This window comes from Hirundo rustica, chromosome 3 (assembly GCF_015227805.2).
Source record: "Hirundo rustica isolate bHirRus1 chromosome 3, bHirRus1.pri.v3, whole genome shotgun sequence".
NCBI classification, from domain to species: Eukaryota; Metazoa; Chordata; class Aves; order Passeriformes; family Hirundinidae; genus Hirundo; species Hirundo rustica.
In genome coordinates, this window is record NC_053452.1 from 10008521 (window position 1) to 10025058 (window position 16538).

At 40.3% G+C, this 16538-nt stretch overlaps 1 long non-coding RNA gene across 1 annotated transcript in view; it reads right to left on the reverse strand.

Moving 5' to 3' along the window:
* Positions 1-12881, reverse strand: part of LOC120750668 (uncharacterized) — a 44672-nt gene extending 31791 nt beyond the window's left edge. Inside the window, exon 1 of the long non-coding RNA XR_005700095.1 lies at positions 12633-12881. This is a non-coding gene — a long non-coding RNA (uncharacterized LOC120750668). The remainder of the gene's footprint in view (positions 1-12632) is intronic.
* Positions 12882-16538: the final 3657 nt, after the last annotated feature.

A 16538-nucleotide genomic window follows, 5' to 3' on the forward strand; every position in this document is an offset into this window, starting at 1 on the left:
ATAACTTTTAATTAAAGCGTAGAAAATAGTTTCTTTAAAACAAACATGATAATACTTCCGAGATCATTATTTTTTTATATAATGAACAAGAAACCCAACCTGAATATTTTCAAGTGTGACACAGCAGAGCCAAGGAAAGGGGATTTTTCAAAACTTCAAAGCAACAAACATAAAGCAATGCAGCTCATCTGCAGCTTTTGAATGTTTGGAAACACTGCTGTTTTTTCATGGGGAGTGTTGTTGGCCTTACATTCTCCAAAATACAGTTTAAACTCTGAGATGACACACATCAGTGAGTTATGAGGCGATGGTTATTACTGTGTTTTCTTTTACTTTTTACTGATTTGTTCCTATTTTGAAGTGACTGAAGAAATTTAGAAGCTGGACGGCTCCAATTCACTTTTGTGTTTGAGACTGTGTACAAAGCAATGATTAATATGGTGTGAAATGGTGGCTGTCTCACCTTTAATACAGATTAACGTTTGGCTTCTCAGGAATTCTTATTGCTGTGAATCCTCGAGCTTAGTCTCCAGAATTCTGTTAAATACAAGTGCAGAATGCAACTGATTTATTTAAATTGTAAATGCAGGGTCTGTGCAAGTCATAAGTCCAAATCCTGCAGAATTGCATCTCCACAACCCATCCTCAGGCCGTCCCATGACTCTGTTTCCTGCACAAGAAGTGTCACCCACATCCAACTGTGTCACAGCCATAAGACAGGGACTAACCCTGGCACTAGGATGAGGTTTTTACCAGCAACCTGCACTGGGAGTTATAACCTGCATTTCTGGAAACAAAAGGGCGACACACTAAAGTCAATGGAGCACTTCATTCCCTGGTTTTGTGATCCTGCTCATTATTGGCATTTTTCACCTCTCTCACACATTTTATTTTTCACTGGGTATTAATCACTGCTAACTGTATTTTCCCCTACCAATTCTTCACCTCATCACAAAACAGCACCTGCACTCAGAGCACAAAATTAAGAGATTCATAAAAATCAGGGAATTAAATGGCACATTGGTTTAGCGTGTCAGAGTTTCACCTCCAGGAACACAGGACTGTGAAAGAGGAAGGGGGGGAAAAAACCCCAAGAAGCAAAAATTCAAATAAAGAGAGTAATAGGAATACAGACAGGAAGATGGGCAAAGAGGATGAAGATGAGAACATAACTAAAAAAAGAAAGAGCAAAATTTGGGTGGATGAAAGATTAATAACTACATGACATTATTTTCCTTATACACCTGCACACATCCCCATGTGATACAACACGCACTAAAATGAGGAGAAAGGGGAAGGCAAAGCGCTGAAATTACTCACTTTTTTCCTATAGCTCCCCTAAAAAAAAGAGGAAATTGAATGTCATAAATATCTTCAAACAATAAAGTTTTGATTTACAGAAAGAAAAGCAAATAAATTGTGAGTAATGATTTGAGGTTGTAGAGGTCTCCAAGCACTACATGATTTCTATTTGTCATGTGTGTTTCAGTATTCAGATTCACTCAAGTACATTCAGAACACAGACTTTGCTGAGTTTTCTGAAGGTATTCGGCTTGCACTGAGATTTTCCCTCTCTCCTTAATCAAATGCCAACATGAACTGCACAGGCACCTTTGTAATTGCAAGACAATACGGGTTTGTTGCAATTATTGACTTCATACACACACGAGTGCATCTTCTTCACAGTTTTTGAATTTAATCATGTTTACTGATGATCCTTTTGCTATTCATAAAAACAGAGACAAATATCTCCACAACTGCCTTTATTGTGAGCAGCATTCACTTAAGGCTTTAATCCACTGCCTTGTCCCTAAAATCATTTCAAATAGCTGCCTATGGTTCTGAATTTTGTCTTCTGGCTTTGTACAAGCAGTTAACTGAGAATGGATGGAAAATGAAAACAAAGCATGCAATTCAAAGATAATTAATTTACTATATTTTCAAGGTACCAAACTCAAATACCTGTGAGTACCTGGCATTTCCAGCTTTCAAAGTAGCTGCCAATACCCACAGCACAACCATGAAGGAACAATTGCACAGAACCCAGGAAAGCCAGAGATGTTCAAAGCAGCGTCAGTTCGGCTCCACTGATCTGAGCCATGACATCTTAAATGCAGGTATGGGCAGGATCCTGGAAAGGTGATTTTGAATTAACCATGGAATGACTCCATTAGGGAGAGACATTAAAAACTCATCCAGTTCCAACCCTCTGCCACAGGCAAGGACACCTCCCACTTGTAAGTGGACAGTCAAGCTCTGGATTTCAGACATGCAAAATACCCTGCTCAGAAATGTATTTTCCAACAGAAAACACAGAACTTGAGCTGTTAATATCTGATCTATAGGGTTACCAAAAGACAGCAGGGACTTTTACTGCACCCAAGAATATCTGGAGATACTGCATCTGTTGATCAATAAAAACTATTTTAAGATACAACAGCAGTGAAAGACAGTTAGAAACTGTTTATTAAACATGATTTTACTACAGACTGCAAAATTTCCATGGGGGGGAACTCATTATATAAATGGACCCAGAGGCTACCAAACACTGGAGCCCTGGCTCTGTCTGGCTGTTAACCAGGATACAGGAATGGCTGCCACAGGGGCACAGACCACCATCACTATCCTGGTCTGACAATTTCCTTTGAAAAAAGTTGCTGGCAACTTCTGAGAGAAGCTTACAAGCTAGGAATTTGTGAAGAGGAGGGACTTGTGAATAGTGTATTCCAGTAATTCATTTGATCCAAGTACAGCAATCAGAGGCACACAGTGGTCAAAACAGCTTTAGAAGTGTCCCTGTGACAATCCAGGACAGGTTGGAAAGATCCCTGCATTTTGTTCAGCCTGGAAAAGTGAAGGCTTAGGGGTCAGCTAACTGTGATCTTCCGATACCTGAAGGGAGCCTACAAGAAAGAGGGAGAGGGACTGCTTACAAGGGATGGAGTGACACGACAAGGAGGAATGGATTCAGACAGAGGACAGGTTTAGACTGGACATTAAGAAAAAAATCTTCCGTGGGGGGTGGTAAGGCCCTAGCACAGGTTGCCCAGAGAAGCTGTGTCTACCCCACTCCTGGAAGTGTGCAAGTCAGGATGGGCTTGGAGCACCCTTGGATAGTGGAAAGTGTCTCCGCTCACACCAGAGGGGCTGCAACAAGATGAGCTTTAAAGTCTCTTGCAATCCAAACCACTCTGCTTTGGTTTTGACTTATGTTTCTGCTCTTCCCAGCACTATCAGCAGACATTGCTGGTACATCACTCAACTTCTGGCATAGCATCTCTGCATTAAAAAAAGTCCATTTTGACCAGTGCATGGATAATTTCACCACACTGATATCTCAACTTTCTCTCTGCATTCTTCTGCCTACCACACCTCTGGGCATGCCCAAAGAAGTGCGTTAAAGAATGGTTTAACAGCAAAATTTGGGTTTGTGACTGGGGCACAGGAACAGTTCCCCTGTGAATATCAGCCACAGCTCTGTAAGCTCCACCTGAAGATGCAAGCATAGTAGAACTAATGTGCCAGGTTATTTTGTGTGAATTCAGGAGCGTATTTTAAAGCTGTGATGCAGGCAGTGCATCCTCTGACACAGGCTGGGAAGCAGAAAGTCACCAGCCTCAGTTCCTGCCCAAGGGCTGGTGACTCCCTGAAGGATTTACCTCTCTAGTTTTGATTCCCTATGTGCCACCGGGGAATAACAGCACTTACCTACTTCACAGCCAGGCTCTTGTGAGAGCTAATTAATGTTTGTTGCCCAACACTTGGAATTTGCAAAATGTCATTTAAGTGATAAGTATTATTGCCATTCTCATCAACGCTGTCCTGGGGACCACAGATGCACGAAGGCAACTGCTCCAAGAGCTACTTAACACATTAGGAACAACAAGCAAAACAGTAGAAAAGGCATCAATTCTCTGATTTTCTTAGTAACAGCGAGTGCTTAAAAATATATATAGTGATTGACATCATGTGCTCACCTGAAAGATTTCTCATGGTCTCACCCTGCCTTGGCTCCCAAGAGGCTGCTCCACCTGGTTGGCAATGGGACCATTCTGGAATGGCACTGGAACCCACCACTGCAGGACGTGCCTGAAACTGAGATGCTGCCCATGTGCAGTTAAAGAAGTCTGTTTTCCTCCAGCTTTGTTTCCTGTGGAATCTCATTTCCTTTTTTAATTTCATTTTCCCTTTCTAGACAGCGGAGTTAAGGTCAGCAGCCAATGATACAATAACCCAGCAAGGAAGGTGCTGGAACCACATGAGATAATAACTATAGTTAGAAAATTCCAATATAAATTATATTGCAAAAGTCTATTTATGCAATTCCTTCTGTGGATATATTAAAAGCTATTTTAAGGATTCATACTCATTGGGAAGAAAAAAGAAGCCTAAACTATGTCCAAAAGGTAAGGACATGATTCAGTTCCTGCAGAGAAAGACACTGAAAGTTTATCTCCTTCCAAAAGGCGGAGATTCCTGGAAACATCCTTTAGCTTTATCCCTGGGACAGACACATATCCACTTGGGACCTTGTACCCTACCAATGCAACACGCTCTGAAAAACTCCAACTGCAGCACCAAGGACTGTGGTTCTCTGGAAACTTTCTCCTCATTAACCTGAGGTTCTGGGGAATCAACTCCAATCAGGAAGATATTTACATCCAGATCAATGGGAAATGAGACTTCCAAACACGGACTGTGTCCTGCACAATATTTTAGTGTCCCAAACCTATTAAGTGCTGTAAGATTTATACCATCAAGTTCATGTACCATGCTATAATTTACATTTAAAAGTTTCCTTGCAACCGCTTCCCCTTGGCCTGTTCTTCCATTATATCCAAATTAATAAAGTCTATAACCTGTACTTTCCTCTGCTAAGGAAAATGAAGAAATGGGGGGGATGGGTTGGAAAGAAAGGATGAAAACAACCAAGTCAACACTAAATGACAGTATTTCTGAACTGTTGTAATGTGTCTGAAAAAAATTACTTAATCCATCTATAATATGTGTATTAAAATATGTGTATTAAATACACATATTTAAATGTGTATTTTATGTATGTACACATAAAATATGTGTATTAAAAACAACAAACTTTTTCATATTTTTGACTTGTCAAATGAGTGTCTCAGCAAGGGACGACTGTGGCAGCCACAGTATGCAAATACAGAGGGCTCCAATTGGGATCATCTTTGTTAAACCCTCAATGATGCCAAGCACAGACAGAAGTGCAAATAAATAAATAAGCAGGCATCAGGATACAAATCACAGCTTGCAAAAATAACCCTTGCAAATATAGTGACCTTGCACTACAGGTGGGGACAGGTCATTCAACACTCAGCACAGGGGGTGACATACGAAAACTGGGCCAGATTCTACCCCACGAGCTGAATTTAAGGTTCCTGCCCATACATGGAACTTTCCTTCCAAGTATTCAACTCTTCAATGGGAATGAAGAATCCAGGAAGACAAAGCACATAATGGAATGTAAATTACTAGAGGGAAACTACCTGAAGTGAGTGCAAAATGTGTTTGTACTGCACAGTCTCTGTGCCCTCAGAAGGGGATCATAAAAAGCTGGAGAGGAAGAGTGGCTGGTGTGGTACAAGCCAAGAGACCAAAGAACAAGCAGGAGCAGGAATGGTAGGAAGGGATGAGGTTGTGTTTAATGCTCAGTGCCTTCAGACAAAGTGCCTCATACCCTCCATTAACAGCTGCCCCAGCCTTCATTTACTGCATATCCACATATCTTTGACCTATATTTTGAAAGCCGTTAACAATCCAGAATAAGGACAAACAAAAATAAGAGGGTTTTTTTTTTTTTCATTGCGTTTTTCCTCTTCTCTTTTGTGTTAAATAGCACAGCCTCAAGCCATTCCTTACAGTTGCAAAGATGTTCAAATGAGACCTTCAAAGGCTGGAGGCTGAACTCTCCAGGGTGGACTCTGCTGTAATCATTAGGCTAAGCAGAAATACAAAATTGCTGTAAATAGCTAATAAAAGAGAATGTTAAATATCATGCCACCAAGTCAACAGGAAACTGAAGCTCTCTGATACACAAGTCATGATCACGATGCACACTGTGCTCGCATCAAAATATAATTGGGTTTCTTCTGTTTATTCTTCTATTACTCTGTGAAGAATGAAAGGCAGCAGGAGAAGAGAAGCAAGATGTTGTGGAAACAACAGCACTTTCAGCTGCCTTCTGTCCCCATAAGAGCACCATGAAGACAACAAAAATGACCATAACCTGCAAGTTTATTAAGGAAAAAAGAAGGTGAGAACTCCCAAAGAGCACAATCCAGAAACAGCAGATTCTGTACTGAACAGTCACCAATTCATCTTTAAAGCTGGAGCTTTGTCACATGACAGAGAATCAGGAGAGCACAGCCCTGTAGCAAGCAGTAATTAGGGATAGCACCCCTGCCTGCACATCCTCTCTGCTCAGTAAAGCCTCCCCTGCTCCAGGAGTTGGAGCAACTCATCGCTATTGCCCCCAGAAAGATGAAACTTGCTGCAGACGTAGCTCAGCTGCTGACTAAGGAAATCAACAGAGTTTTCCTCAGCTAAAGGAACAACTTGATTTTTGTGATCCCAAACTAATGGGTTTGTGATCAAAAGAGGTTAAAGGCAAAAAATCTGTGCACTACCACTGGGTTCAGACTGCCACTATGAAATATACAGAGATGCACATCAAAGAATTATTTCCCAGTGACATAAAAGACAAAGTGCATTCAATGATAAGTTTTCAGAAGAATGCTCACAACAATTAACAGAACACGTTGCATTTTCACTAACACCTCCAGCTTAACTTCTGAAACCACCAGTAAAAACACATGCATTTAAAACCAAAGAGATTAAATTAATAATAAACATGCTGCTTGCAAAAAAGCTGTTTTATAAGCAGCATATTTACTGAAAGCATGCTCCCAAGAGCCCTGTGTTAAACTATAACACTGTCCTTTACAATTGTACACCCGGAATAATAAGTTTGGGCTTAAAGAACTTGCACACTTTGTTGCACCCAAGTTGTGTGCAGGCACAGCACATGAAGCTGCTCTAATCCCAGGCTGCCTTTTTTGAGCACAACTCTAAGTTACGCCACTGGCATTTCTTCTGAGGTACTGCCTTGGTACAGAAGAAGGGATCAGATCCTGCCAAATTCAGCTTCAGAGAAAGAGAGCTTTATTTTGCCTGATTGGGAAAGCCAAAATCTTCTTCTGAAAAGCATGACAGTTATGATTTCTCAGGTAAATTGCTATTAAATCATGAAAAACAAAATAAACTTTCAACTCATGGGCTGCCTGGCAGAGAGAGAGAAACTCCCAGCTGAAAGGACTTTGATGAATTCAGTTTTCACTACAGATGGCACTTTCCTGCTTTACTTCCTCACATATTCCCTCTCAGCACATTCACTAACATCATTTAATGCTGTCTTAACTCACTTTCCAGAGCACCCAGAAGTACCTCTAACATTTATAGACCCCTGTCCCAAGCACTAATCCAAATGGAAGCAGCTGTTTTCCCACCTCAGTGATGTCACCCAGACCAGAGCTGCAGCACATCTGTGGAGCACAAAGATTTTACTATAAGGAAAACACCAAAATAGTTCAAATCAATGAGGATCTGAACTGTTCCAGGAGTTCCACACCATGTAAGAAGTAATTTCTTTTGCTCAGTTTCAAATTTCACTTAATGCTCTGTTGTTATGGTATGGTTTAAAAGGTTAATAACTTCTTGGTAAAAATTAAAGCATAGAAGTTTCCCACTTTACCTCCAAAATTTCTATGACTGTGAAGCAGAATTCCCCCTTCCTCCCTTGCCACAAGCATCCTCCTTCAGAAAAGTAAAATTAATAGTTTCTAGTCACACAGCTCCATTTGGGAATGCAGTTCCTGGCACTGATCAGATCCCACAACACCAACTTTAAACTCCAGGCACAACAAGTGTGCTGAGCTACCTTTCTGTAGGAAAGCATCTTGTCCCTGGAATATGGGATTCACTCACAGCCATACAAACCAAGGGTCTTAGAAGGATAAATGCAGGAAGAGACAGCTTGAATCGTTAAGGTGAAATTCTCCCCAGTGTTTCTATTTTTTGACTTTCCTAGAAGTGGGTTTAGGCTAATTTTGAAAGAAAATGTGCCATGACAGATGAACCTCTGTGGGTGGGAACAGGAGGCCCCACAGAGCCACGTCCTTAAAGGGAACGGTTAAAATGAAACCTCTGCTCCAGCATTTCCTTGCATCAATTCCCAATCAAGCCCCAATTCCTTTTGTTTTGACAGCTTTGTGATGTAAAATAGAACACACATACAGTAGAAACCCAAAGTCCTTGCTACTTGAGACTCTGGAAGTCTCTCCTATTTATAAATAACGTATGTTTATGTAAAGGGAAACACTGATTTACTAGAACTGATTGCTTCACAGTCTAATTACTTTTCAACTGGCTGCTCCAAATTAAGATGTCATTGATGGCTTTTTGTGATATATTTCATTTTAAGCAAATTTATTCTATAATAGAGCACATCATAATGGAAAGCAGAGTTTCCACTCTTCCCTCCTCTTTGTAGCCTGATATCTTGACAAGTAAATTAAATTTAGCAGTTAAAATGCTTCCATTAGTAATTTTATTAAGTTAATTAAGGAATCTCTCTTTCTGAATTTTAACTACATTCATTTCAGCACAACCTTGATTTTTTAAAATTCTTTATATTCAGTAACCATGACTGTTTCTAGGACAAACAACTACCTATAGGTCAGTAATGAGCCCATGACAAACTTAACTAAGGAAAAACTGGACATTTACAAATAAAAGCTCATTTTTTTTCTTTGAATTCTTTTACTCTACAAATCAAATAAGACTCTCTTACCTAAATCTAGGAACAGTTAACTGCTGTGAGCAATTTCAGCCTCTAGAAACCACAACAGAAATTGCGCATCTAGAATATTTCTGCTCAAGAAAACAGGTTAATATGTGTAAGCCATGTCAATAAAATGAGAATTACTGAACGCTCATCTGTTGCTTAAGCCAAATTCATAACTTCCAGTATATAGTAAGTCTACATTTCATAAATAGTGTCTTCCCTTTTATGTTTTTCATCTTTCAATACAGAGAAAAACATGGATATAACCCCAACTGTTCCCTTTTATATCCCTCCTCCCTGAAATGCGGGACTGAGGTTTTCAGTCACTTCCAAAGCAAAGAATTGTGAGTAATCCAACCTAAACTGATATACTGTAAACATAAGCTAACACAGTGCTTTATTTTTTCAGTCACTGCAATATACAAGAAGCCTCTTGTCACATTTTCTGATAGTAAAAAAATAAAAAAATCTAATTTTCTCCTCACCCAAAGGAAGTGTATTTTTCAATAAACAGCCAAACTTTTAAGGTGCCCCAGGAGCAGGGCCAAACAAATGATAACGTCCACTTGACATTCCATGGTCTGTTGCAAAGCAATGTCTCCAAGAAGTAAAATATGATTATTTAAGCCCAAACACTAAGCACAGGGAAGGCTGACACTGATTGTAGATGACAAGGCCACCCAGGGGCACGGCTCAGCACGGGCAGATTAACACGTACAGATGTAAGAGTGCTGCTATCACAGCCCAACACAGGCAGCAAACAACTGGAACAGGAAATTGTTTGCTGGATCAAAGATCAGCTGATACAGGTATGGGAGCACATTTGAGAAGATGGAAATGGAGGGAGATGCTGTAGGGCTCACTGATCTCACCTGACCCCAGCAGGGACCAGGCAACACCTGCAGCCAGGCCCTGAGGCCCTGTGGGACAGGGGAAGCTTTGGGAGTGTCAGGGAGAAAAAAACCCACTTGGATGAAGCAACTGTGTAAGTATCACACATTAAATCCATGTCTGACTGTGAACTCCTTGGATAGCTTCTTTTCTTTCCTGACTTTCCCCACCAGAGCTTTCCAGCACACACAGGACAAGCAAGGAAGAAGAATGCTGGGCCAAGGATGAGGTAAAATTGGGAGTCTAAATTACTGCAGCACAGATCATCCCTAATTATGGCACAGTGGGGCTGCAAATAAAACCAGTGATAAAACGGACTATTAAAAATTATATTCATGTTGTACTGACAGAGAACTGCCTATGGAGATGTTGATCCCACTTCACAAGGCAGTTCCAAAAGCAGTAGGTGCCTTTTGCCAAGAGCTTTGGCTGAAAGATGGGAATGAGGTCAAAATACAGCAGAATTTCTCTACAAACAAGAGCAAACACAGACTGTGGCTTTTTTCATTAGTAATGGTCAGAGGACTTGGTATGAAACTTTTCCCAGCTTTGTTACAGAATTTGTACCTTAATTTATTTTTGCAGGAACAGAAAACCTCAGATAAATTTTCCAATGAGAAAATATAAACAAAGTTCCAATCTGTTCCAATCAAAATGTTTGGTTTCATATTTATAAACTAAAAGATTTGTGGGGTGTTTCCCCCACCACCATAATTAAAAAGGTGACAAATTGCATTTAGAGCAAGATTCCAGTCATGGAATAAAAAGCTAACAAAGCTGGAAAATACATGAAGTCTTTAAGGCTGGTTTTTTTTTTTCCTATAACAAGCCAAATTAATCAACCATTAGTGATATATCAGTGGGATAAAAATAAAGTAGTAAAGCAAAAGTTTGTGCAGTGAATAAGTTCCTTAACCCTCCTTTTCTAATAATAAATACTTCTAATACTTAGACACATACATAAGCTTGCAGAACCGACCTTCTCATGCCCAACATTTAACATTAATTACCTTCTGAATCTTAAAATTGAGTTGATTTACAATTAACAGGGATCAAAACACAATAAACAGCTTCTCAATTCATTTAGCCTGAAGCCTGAACTCTATATTTACAGATAGGAAAATAACAAAACAAACCAAGAAGCAAAAATAGTCTCCATAAAGTGATTTTCGAAGCAGACTGGGACACAACTCCAGTGAATTCACCACCCCATTGTTTTAGAAATATTCTGGGCCACTGTTTTAAGCAGTGAGCAAGGCTTCCAGGTAGGGACACAAAGCTTTTTTGGGAAAAGATAACACCTGAAAAAACACAAACTGCAACTTGCAGCCTTGGTTTTCCTTACTTTCAACCATATTTTTGCTTTGGGGTGGCTCAATAAGGGACAGTATGAGACAAGTCAAAGTCAACACAGGCTTCCAAGACCTGTGAGTGGGACATTCAACTAGGAACAGTGGGATCCAGACTTTCATTATGTAAAGAACAGCAAACACTACCTCAGACAGGAGGGAAAAGCAGGGATGTGCTAGCAATTCCTAGGATCACACATCTCAGACTCTCCCATCCCACTTTTGTTTTCAAGAACAGGGTCCAAAAAAAATGGTGCCTGGGATTGTGGGTCTTTACTTCCACCTGCAGCCACCTACAGGTGTTACCATTCAGTGATTCTGGGAACAGCAGTTTCTCCCTCTGCCTTAATTCAGCCAGCCCAGAAAGTCTGGCAAAGGTTAACCCCATGAAAAGCACCATCCCTTCCTTAAAAGTTCCTGCTAGGTTTAGATTTTCTTTAATAAATCTAGGGATTAAGGACTACGTGAACAAATAAATGCTGAAAACAGTTATCATTTTAACTTCTTTACCACAAAATTGAAAGCTGTTTGCAAAACCACAGGAACATCAAGCTGGAAAGGAACATGAGGGATTGGAGAGTCCATCCTCAGACCCTGAATCACGTTCAGGTGTATCTGCATGATTTTTAAACAGGTGTTTTTCCATCTTGTTACTTAACACCTCTAATTGCAAGGTTATACAATTGCTCTCAGCAGCTTATCCCCATGGTTAGGGAGTTTACATCTGCACTAAAAATAATTACCAAAAAAAAAAAAAAAATCAACCTTGCTAATAATCAAGTCAATTATTTCTTGTTCAACACTTGGTGAACATGGTAAAGAATGATTGCCTCGTAACCTTTTATTCTTTAAGGCTATTCAAGTGCCTCTCACAAACTAATTCCTTCTAAACTAAACACCCACAATTATTTTGACCAGGAGATTTTCTACTTCCATCATATTCCAGGTAAAAACATCCCCAAATTTCACCTCAATCTGTAGAGTCAAAAGAAAGCATCAATTTGCAGCTACAAAACTGGTGTTGGCCACCCCCTCGCCACACTCACGTTATGGCTGTTTTCTCTCTCCCCTGGATTCTATCAGCCACAGCCCTAAAGCAGAAACACCAGACTTCTCTGCTCAGCCCTACAGAACCTCTGTAACACAAGGCACTTCAGCATCTCAAAGCACCATTTAGCAATTTACAACAAAAAAAACAAAGAATTGTTTCCCAGCACTTCCCAATCCCAATGCTAAAACACACATGACTTCTCAAAATGTTGAAAACCAAACTAATACCCTTAGTTAGCTTTGGAAGTAGAGATCTCCTTTTCTCCTCAGCATTAAGTTGTTTTCTAATGTCTTATCAATATATTTGTTTCCTTCATTAAAACCAGACATATTTAACTCTATGGCTTTTACTGAAGTACACTTAATTTCCAAAGCAAAGCCAGACAGAAACACAGCATAAATCTTCCAATAACGGGCATCACGCAGCGTAACCAACAAACAGTCCTGAAAAACTTCTATGGAAGGCACAAACTTACCTTCAGAGGTGAGCCTCTCCATTCTCCATGGATCCACTGGTGGCAGAAAAAGGACTTTGGGGTCAAGACCAGCTGACTCTAGCTGGAGAAAAATCTAAAAACCAAATCTAGCTTTCCATAATTTCATTTGTAGAAAACCAAGGAACAAGACTCTACATAGGGGTTTTAAAACAAAACCTAATTAATTTCAAACTAATCAACTATATTTAGCTGCCCACTTAGATAACTAAACCCATTCTGGAAAGGCTGAAAATTAGGATTGCACTGGTCTAGCCCCACCCTGCCCGGGGCTTTTCTTTGCTTCCAGAGCCCAGGATTGGTTTCCCTCTAACAAGGGGCACCTGTTGAAAGCACCTCACTCAAATTACACCCAAATCATAACAGCTGATTTTCAGGTGGGGTATTTGTTTGTTGGGTTTGTGTTATTTTGGTTTTTTTTTTCCCCCCTTCTTGGCCAAACATAACAAATTCTCAAAAGTGTTTCCATGGAACACTTTCAAGAGTATCAACCTGGAACAAAATCAGTCTTAATACGAGAGCTGGAGCTAGAAACCATTCAGTTCAAAACACTGAAAAACACAATTGGAAATAAGTGCTTCTCTCCCAAACTCTCTCTGGTGGATCTCAACATCCTGTTTAACTCCAGTGCAAACCCACCCTAAATGAAAACACACCATACTTCAGCTAGGGAGTGTTTGTGGAAGTTGACAGAACACCAAATTAATTCTGATCTCCTCTACCCTGTGTTAAATAGAAATATTGCATGAGCTGTCAACTTCTTCCTGAAAGATCTTCCTTTCTATGCCAATTTTATCCTGCCAGCAAGTACAAACAGCTCATTGATGTTATCTCCAAACATCAAATAAATACACTTTTGGGTCTGAAGGGGCCTGATATGATTCCAGACTGTGCTTCCCCATCACTGGGGCCAGGATTTCACCCATTTCTCATAGGCTTTGCTGAATTTTTCCTGATTTACATTATACTCTTGAAATGTTTCCCGTCTAAACCAACCCAAAAAAGTGCCGCTAAATGACTCAGAAAACTGTTTTGCAAAGATCCAAACTTTCAGAAGCTCACATACAAACTGCTTTTAAGGAAAAGCATAACTCTCCTGCTGCTGTGTCCTAGTCCAAGTTTGAAAGTCTCCCAGGGATGACTTTGAGATCAGAGAATTTTTTCCTTTTCTGGTTTTCCACTGTTTTTATTGTCCTAGAGTAAAAGCATCCTGGCAAACAGCCTGTAAATCCAACAATAATACCACTAATAACTCAGAAACGGAATACCTTACCTGAATTGTATTTGAGTTTATTATTGAGGATACCCTGAGTCATGGTAAGCAGAGGAGAACATAAACACCTGGGGTGTCAGAGGGCAGCGTCACTTCATCCCAACACTGCACTGCCTGTCTGGGCAGAGCGAGCTCAGACAGAAGAGCGCAGACAGTTTCTGTTCCAAGGAGCTAGACCCCAAACAGCTGCTGATCCCTCACAAACTGTTCCTTGGGTGTTTCCAGCTCCCACCCAAACTGTGCTGCTCATTGGTGTTTACCTGCCAGGCTGGGCCCTTCACTATAAATTGCAGTTATAAATTTAGCACACCTGCACATCTTTCCAGCCATGGGAACAGTCAGACAGCAGCTAACAACTCTGTAATTCTCCAAGAACTTTTGAGGCTGGCGGAATTCAGGGCTAAAATCCACTTCACAAAAACTGGTGGGTTTGGCCCTCCAGTATTTGAGGGGGATGAAGCTGAGGAGATAAAATATACTGGAGATGGACAGGCTGTGACTATGGACCACAATGGATCTTCTGGAAAGTGCAGGAATTATGGTTCTAATGACATTGTCAATAGTAATTCTGTTACTGGAAGCTTGAAAACCCTTTTTAATGAACTAGACAGTAGCAAAGTAAAAATACTTTAAAAGCTACAGCAGGAGGAAATGCTAATTGCTCCAGGTTTCATGTCCATGCTGGAATGCAGAGGGACAGCACCACTGCCCAGCAGCATTAGAACCATCAGGACACTGCTGCTTTGTTAGACCTCCTGGAATGATCAGCCAGAATTTGGGGGTGACTTTACCAGCACAAATTCTTTGTCATGCACCATGAGAAATGGTCAAAAATGTAATGGCATCTCTGTGGAAAAGTTTGCAATGGTACAAATCATTTGATGCTGAAGAAAGGATGGATTTCACCCCAAGATTTGTAATGCCTTCAATTCCTGTTCACAGCAGACTCAGACAAAAGGGGTGCAGAAGCTCTGTAGTATCAGATCCCTTGCACAGGTACTGGGGCTGGGTTTGGGGATTTGGATTTTTTTTTTTAATGTTTTCTTCAAATTTATGTGGTTAAGGCGTTGCTACAGCTTCACAGAGAACATATAAACATGCAAAAATTCAAACAGCACACAAGTTTCTGCAAAGAATTAATTTTTCTGGGGAAGAAAGGCAATGCAGGAGTGCAGAGTTGAAATCTTTACCTGAGACCAACTAAAGCAGAATTCCAGACACAGCAGAAATAGGAAGATAATTTCCTCAGCCTACTGTTGAGAAATTTAGTAAAAATTACTCCTCTCCACCCCCCAAAGAGACAAAAGATTTGATTTGTCCACCCTAGTGGATAAGAGGAAAAATCAAGATGGATGGTTTCACCTGCACACCTTTAATAACAATACCTCATTCCAGCAGATCCCACAACACTTCTGAAGCACTTTGAAAACATGGGGAAAGTGTGATGAGAAATGATTTTTATCAGAATATGCATCTAGGAAGAGAGCTTGGTGAACGGGATGCAATTCCCTTTTGTTGCATACGGAGTAAGTGTTAGAATATGAAAAATGTCCTTGTTTTCCATAGGTACCTTCTCACTAAAATACAGTTTGAAGACCAGGATGAAGAACCATAATTCTTGGAAGGATGGTCTTTGCTGCTGATAACTCCTGGTATAAAAGGGAGAGGGACATGACCCTCTTAATGTTCAGCAGAGGACAGGCATTCTGACCACAGAAGAGAAGTAACTGCAACAACCTGGGGCTTGGCTTCAACTTCCCTGAGGCAATTTGTCCCCATTTTAAACTTTCTTCCAATACAAACACTGATTTAAAGCCAAAATCTGGGCTGCGTTTCACAAGTTGCTGGTTTCAGATCAGTGACTTTACTCTTCTGAGTGTAAAGGGAGGAAGACCTTGATGCATCTCTGAAAGAACTGGGTCTGAAGTTGAAGCAAGCCACTGTCATTTGCAGAGCAAATGCTGTTATACAAACTTTGGAGAGGGTTCATTACTCAGCACAACATATTAATCAATGTAAATGTGATCAGGGCAGGCTGGGACAGCGCTGACAGGCAGAGAAAGGTGACATTGAATGTTTGTCCTGAGTGAAGGTGTACCAAACCAACCACTAAGAGGTGGCAGGGAAAGTCAGCACAGCTAAAAATGTCACAGATTTAAGGATGCTTCCAAGGGTCAGTACAAAGACACTGATGCTGAAGCACCTGCCTGCTATTACTGGCATCATCACTAAAAATTCAAAGTAAGATAGGCTCCTGTCACCAACCACACAATCCTGTTCTTGAAGATTTAAAAAAAAAAAAAAAAATGGACATTTGTTGCTCCTCCTGAGATGGAAAAATGCCACTAGGAATGTGCCAGTAAAAAAATCCCAAACATAAAAGCAATAAAAAGATAGATTTATGGAGATGTATAAGGGAAACACTATTGTCTATTACTTATGTTTGTAACATGTCTATTAATAACAACATGTAAATATAAAGGAAGTCCTTATTTAGTAGTCATGTCAGCACTAGATTTTATGAAAAGAACAGACACAATGTTCTCAGATTCACCCACACTTCCAATGGCTTTATTTAAAGAGGAACAGTGAGGAAATATTAATTGCAGTTACAT